Source organism: Colletes latitarsis, unplaced genomic scaffold (genome assembly GCF_051014445.1).
Source record: "Colletes latitarsis isolate SP2378_abdomen unplaced genomic scaffold, iyColLati1 scaffold0002, whole genome shotgun sequence".
NCBI lineage: Eukaryota > Metazoa > Arthropoda > Insecta > Hymenoptera > Colletidae > Colletes > Colletes latitarsis.
In genome coordinates this window covers 11,584,723-11,591,841 of record NW_027488365.1, presented here as the reverse complement: position 1 = coordinate 11,591,841, position 7,119 = coordinate 11,584,723, and positions in this window count along the sequence as shown.

The following is a 7,119-nucleotide window of genomic DNA, read 5'->3' as shown; positions in this document are numbered from 1 at the left end:
CCCAGGATCTAGCCATGAAGTATTAGAAATATGCGAAAGTATGAGCCTGATGAGGGCAAATCCTAGACCTTACCCTGACGTAACATGCGTTATCCTCTAAAATATTTATCAAGACCAGGTTTAATGGACTGTTTCAGTGTGGTACCACATTACTATGTGTTCCAAACCAGAAAAAACCCAGGATCTGTTCAACGAGTATGTGAAGTGTGCGAAAGTATGAGTCTGGTGAGTGAAAATCCCAGGCGTAGCCTAGACCTAACATGCGTTATCCTGAAAAATATTGATCGAAACCAGGTTTAATTGACTGTTTCAGCGTACCACTTTACTACGTGATCCAAAGCAGAAAAAACCCTCGATCAGGTCAACATGTATGTTAAAACTGCGAAAGTATGACCCTGATGAGGGCAAATCCCAGGCCTAACCTAGACCTAACATGCGTTATCCTTAAAAATATTGATCGAAACCAGGTTTAATCAACAGTTTCAGTGTGGTACCACATTACTACGTGATCCAAACCAGAAAAAAACCCAGTAGCTGTTCAACAAGTACGTAAAGAATGCGAAATGATGTGTCTGATGAGGGCAAATCCCAGGCCTATCCTAGACCTAATATGCGTTATCCTCTATGATAGTGATCGAAAACATGTTTAATCGACTGTTTCAGTGTGGTACCACACTACTACATGATCCAAACCGGAACAAAACCCAGGATCTGTTCAACAAGTATGCGAAGTATGCGAAAATATGAGTCTGATGAGGGCAAATCCCAGGCCTAACCCAGACCTAACTGGCGTTGTCCTCTAAAATATTGACGGAAACCAGGTTTAATTGAATGTTTCAGTGTGGTACCACATTACTACGTGATCCAAACCAGTAAAAACCCAGGATCCGTTCAACGAGTATGTGAAGAATGCGAAAGTATGAGTCTGGTGAGTGAAAATCCCAGGCCTAACCTAGACCTAACATGCGTTATCCTGAAAAATATTGATCGAAACCAGGTTTAATTGACTGTTTCAGCGTACCACCTTACTACGTGATCCAAAGCAGAAAAAACCCTCGATCAGGTCAACATGTATGTTTAAACTGCGAAAGTATGACCCTGATGAGGGCAAATCCCAGGCCTAACCTAGACCTAACATGCGCTGTCCTCTAAAATATTGATGGAAACCAGGTTTAATTGACTGTTTCAGTGTTGTACTTCATTACTACGTGATGCAATCCAGATAAAGCCCAGGATCTAGCCATCAAGTATGAGAAATATGCGAAAGAATGAGCCTGATGAGAGCAAATCGCAGACCTAACCTAGACCGAACATGAATTATTCTCTAAAATATTGATCGAAACCAGGTTAAATTGACTGTTTCAGTGTGGTACCACATTACTACGTGATCCAATCCAGAAATAGCCCAGGATCCAGCCATGAAGTATGAGAAATATGCGAAAGTATGAGCCTGATGAGGGCATATCCTAGACCTAACCCAGACCTAACATGCGTTATCCTCTAAAATATTTATCAAGACCAGGTTTAATTGATTGTTTCAGTGCGGTACCACATTACTACGTGATCCACACCAGAAAAAACCCAAGACCCGTTCAACAAGTATGTGAAAAACGCGAAAGTATGAGCCTGATGAGGGCAAATCCCAGACCTATCCCAGACATAACTTGCGTTATCCCCTAAAATATTGATCGAAACCAGGTTGAATTGACTGTTTTAGTGTGGTACCACATTACTACGTGATCCAAAGCAGAAAAAACCCTGGATTAGGTCAACATGTATGTTAAAACTGCGAAATTATGACCCTGATGAGTCCAAATCCCAGGCCTAACCTAGACATAACTTTCGTTATCCTCTAAAATATTGATCGAAACCAGGTTTAGTGGACTGTTTCAGTGTGGTACCACATTACTGCGCGATCCAATCCAGAAAAAACCCAGGATCTGTTCAACATGTATGGAAAAATGCGAAAGTATGACCCGCATGAGGGCAAATCCCAGACCTATCCCAGACCTAACATGCGTTATCCTCAAAAATATTGATCGAAACCAGGTTTAATGGACTGTTTCAGCGTGGTACCACATTACTACGAGCTACAATCCAGAAATAGCCCAGGATCTAGCCATGATGTATGAGAAAGATGCGAAAGTATGAGCATGATGTGGGCAAATTCTAGACCTGACCCAGACCTAACATGCGTTATCCTCTAAAATATTTATCAAGACCAGGTTTTATTGAATGTTTCAGTGTGGTACCTATTTACTACGTGATCAAAAGCAGAAAACACCCAGGATCCGTTCAACAAGTATGTGAAGAATGCGAAAGTATGAGTCTGATCAGTGAAAATCTCAGGCCTTACCTAGACCTAACTTGCGTTGTCCTCTAAAATATTGATGGAAACCAGGTTTTATTGACTGTTTCAGTGTGGTACTACATTACTACGTGATGCAATCCAGAAAAAGCCCATGATCTAGCCATCAAGTATGAGAAATATGCGAAAGAATGAGCCTGATGAGAGCAAATCCCAGACCTAACCTAGACCTAACATGCGTTATCCTCTAAAATATTGAGCGAAACCAGGTTTAATGGACAGTTTCAGTGTGGTACCACACTACTTCGTGATCCAAACCAGAAAAAACCCAGGATCCGTTCAACAAGTATGCGAAGAATGCGAAAGTATGAGTCTGATGAGTGAAAATCCCAGGCCTAACCTAGACCTAACATGCGTTATCCTCTAAAATATTGATCGAAACCTGGTTTAATCGACTGTTTCAGTGTGGTACCACATTACTATGTGATCCAAACCAGAAAATAACCCAGGATCTGTTCAACGAGTATGTGAAGTGTGCGAAAGTATGAGTCTGATGTGGTCAAATCCCAGACCTATCCCAGACCTAACTTGCGTTATCCTCTAAAATATTGTTCGAAACCAGGTTTAATCGACTGTTTCAGTGTGGTACCACATTACTACGTGAACCAAACCAGAAAAAACCCAGGATCCGCTCAACAAGTATGCGAAGAATGCGAAAGTATGAGTCTGATGAGTGAAAATCCCAGACCTAACCTAGACCTAACATGCGTTATCCTCTAAAATATTGATCCAAACCAGGTTTAATGGACTGTTTCAGTGTGGTACCACACCACTACGTGATCCAAACCAGAAAGAACCCAGGATCTGTTCAACAAGTATGTGAAAAATGCGAAAGTATGATCCTGACGAGGGCAAATCCTAGACCTAACCCAGACCTAACATGCGTTATCCTCAAAAATATTGATCGAAACCAGGTTTAATGGACTGTTTCAGTGTGGTACCACATTACTATGTGTTCCAAACCAGAAAAAACCCAGGATCTGTTCAACGAGTATGTGAAGTGTGCGAAAGTATGAGTCTGATGAGTGAAAATCCCAGACCTAACCCAGACCTAACATGCGTTATCCTCAAAAATATTGATCGAAACCAGGTTTAATCGACTGTTTCAGTGTGGTACCACATTACTACGTGAACCAAACCAGAAAAAACCCAGGATCTGTTCAACGAGTATGTGAAGTGTGCGAAAGTATGAGTCTGATGAGGTCAAATCCCAGGCCTAACCTAGACCTAACATGTGTTATCCTCTAAAATATTGATCGAAACCAGGGTTAATCGACTGCTTCAGTGAGGTACTACATTACTACGTGATGCAATCCAGAAAAAGCCCAGGATCTAGCCATGAAGTATTAGAAATATGCGAAAGTATGAGCCTGATGAGGGCAAATCCTAGACCTTACCCTGACGTAACATGCGTTATCCTCTAAAATATTTATCAAGACCAGGTTTAATGGACTGTTTCAGTGTGGTACCACATTACTATGTGTTCCAAACCAGAAAAAACCCAGGATCTGTTCAACGAGTATGTGAAGTGTGCGAAAGTATGAGTCTGATGAGGTTAAATCCCAGGCCTAACCGAGACCTAACTTGCGTTATCCTCTAAAATATTGTTCGAAACCAGGGTTAATCGACTGTTTCAGTGTGGTACCACATTACTACGTGATCCAAACCAAAAAAAAACCCAGTATCTGTTCAACAAGTATGTGAAAAACGCGAAAGTATGACCCTGATGAGGGCAAATCCCAGGCCTAACCTAGACCTAACATGCATTATCCTCTAAAATATTGATCGAATCCAGGTTTAATGGACTGTTTCAGTGTGGTACCACATTACTATGTGTTCCAAACCAGAAAAAACCCAGGATCTGTTCAACGAGTATGTGAAGTGTGCGAAAGTATGAGTCTGATGAGGTCAAATCCCAGGCCTAACCTAGACCTAACATGTGTTATCCTCTAAAATATTGATCGAAACCAGGGTTAATCGTCTGATCAGTGAGGTACTACATTACTACGTGATCCAATCCAGAAATAGCCCAGGATCTAGCCATGAAGTATTAGAAATATGCGAAAGTATGAGCCTGAAGAGGGCAAATCCTAGACCATACCCTGACGTAACATGCGTTATCCTCTAAAATATTTATCAAGACCAGGTTTAATGGACTGTTTCAGTGTGGTACCACATTACTATGTGTTCCCAACCAGAAAAAACCCAGGATCTGTTCAACGAGTATGTGAAGTGTGCGAAAGTATGAGTCTGATGAGGGCGAATCCCAGACCTATCCCAGACCTAAATTGCGTTATCCTCCAAAATATTGATCGAAACCAGGTTTTATTGACTGTTTCAGTGTGGTACTACATTACTACGTGATGCAATCCAGAAAAAGCGCATGATCTAGCCATCAAGTATGAGAAATATGCGAAAGAATGAGCCTGATGAGAGCAAATCCCAGACCTAACCTAGACCTAACATGCGTTATCCTCTAAAATATTGAGCAAAACCAGGTTTAATGGACAGTTTCAGTGTGGTACCACACTACTTCGTGATCCAAACCAGAAAAAACCCAGGATCCGTTCAACAAGTATGCGACGAATGCGAAAGTATGAGTCTGATGAGTGAAAATCCCAGGCCTAACCTAGACCTAACATGCGTTATCCTCTAAAATATTGATCGAAACCTGGTTTAATCGACTGTTTCAGTGTGGTACCACATTACTATGTGATCCAAACCAGAAAATAACCCAGGATCTGTTCAACGAGTATGTGAAGTGTGCGAAAGTATGAGTCTGATGTGGTCAAATCCCAGACCTATCCCAGACCTAACTTGCGTTATCCTCTAAAATATTGTTCGAAACCAGGTTTAATCGACTGTTTCAGTGTGGTACCACATTACTACGTGAACCAAACCAGAAAAAACCCAGGATCCGCTCAACTAGTATGCGAAGAATGCGAAAGTATGAGTCTGATGAGTGAAAATCCCAGACCTAACCTAGACCTAACATGCGTTATCCTCTAAAATATTGATCCAAACCAGGTTTAATGGACTGTTTCAGTGTGGTACCACACCACTACGTGATCCAAACCAGAAAGAACCCAGGATCTGTTCAACAAGTATGTGAAAAATGCGAAAGTATGATCCTGACGAGGGCAAATCCTAGACCTAACCCAGACCTAACATGCGTTATCCTCAAAAATATTGATCGAAACCTGGTTTAATCGACTGTTTCAGTGTGGTACCACATTACTATGTGATCCAAACCAGAAAATAACCCAGGATCTGTTCAACGAGTATGTGAAGTGTGCGAAAGTATGAGTCTGATGAGGTCAAATCCCAGGCCTAACCTAGACCTAACATGTGTTATCCTCTAAAATATTGATCGAAACCAGGGTTAATCGACTGTTTCAGTGAGGTACTACATTACTACGTGATGCAATCCAGAAATAGCCCAGGATCTGTTCAACGAGTATGTGAAGTGTGCGAAAGTATGAGTCTGGTGAGTGAAAATCCCAGGCGTAGCCTAGACCTAACATGCGTTATCCTGAAAAATATTGATCGAAACCAGGTTTAATTGACTGTTTCAGCGTACCACTTTACTACGTGATCCAAAGCAGAAAAAACCCAGGATCTGTTCAACGAGTATGTGAAGTGTGCGAAAGTATGAGTCTGATGAGGTCAAATCCCAGGCCTAACCTATACCTAACATGTGTTATCCTCTAAAATATTGATCGAAACCAGGGTTAATCGACTGTTTCAGTGAGGTACTACATTACTACGTGATGCAATCCAGAAATAGCCCAGGATCTAGCCATGAAGTATTAGAAATATGCGAAAGTATGAGCCTGATGAGGGCAAATCCTAGACCTTACCCTGACGTAACATGCGTTATCCTCTAAAATATTTATCAAGACCAGGTTTAATGGACTGTTTCAGTGTGGTACCACATTACTATGTGTTCCAAACCAGAAAAAACCCAGGATCTGTTCAACGAGTATGTGAAGTGTGCGAAAGTATGAGTCTGGTGAGTGAAAATCCCAGGCGTAGCCTAGACCTAACATGCGTTATCCTGAAAAATATTGATCGAAACCAGGTTTAATTGACTGTTTCAGCGTACCACTTTACTACGTGATCCAAAGCAGAAAAAACCCTCGATCAGGTCAACATGTATGTTAAAACTGCGAAAGTATGACCCTGATGAGGGCAAATCCCAGGCCTAACCTAGACCTAACATGCGTTATCCTTAAAAATATTGATCGAAACCAGGTTTAATCAACAGTTTCAGTGTGGTACCACATTACTACGTGATCCAAACCAGAAAAAAACCCAGTAGCTGTTCAACAAGTACGTAAAGAATGCGAAATGATGTGTCTGATGAGGGCAAATCCCAGGCCTATCCTAGACCTAATATGCGTTATCCTCTATGATAGTGATCGAAAACATGTTTAATCGACTGTTTCAGTGTGGTACCACACTACTACATGATCCAAACCGGAACAAAACCCAGGATCTGTTCAACAAGTATGCGAAGTATGCGAAAATATGAGTCTGATGAGGGCAAATCCCAGGCCTAACCCAGACCTAACTGGCGTTGTCCTCTAAAATATTGACGGAAACCAGGTTTAATTGAATGTTTCAGTGTGGTACCACATTACTACGTGATCCAAACCAGTAAAAACCCAGGATCCGTTCAACGAGTATGTGAAGAATGCGAAAGTATGAGTCTGGTGAGTGAAAATCCCAGGCCTAACCTAGACCTAACA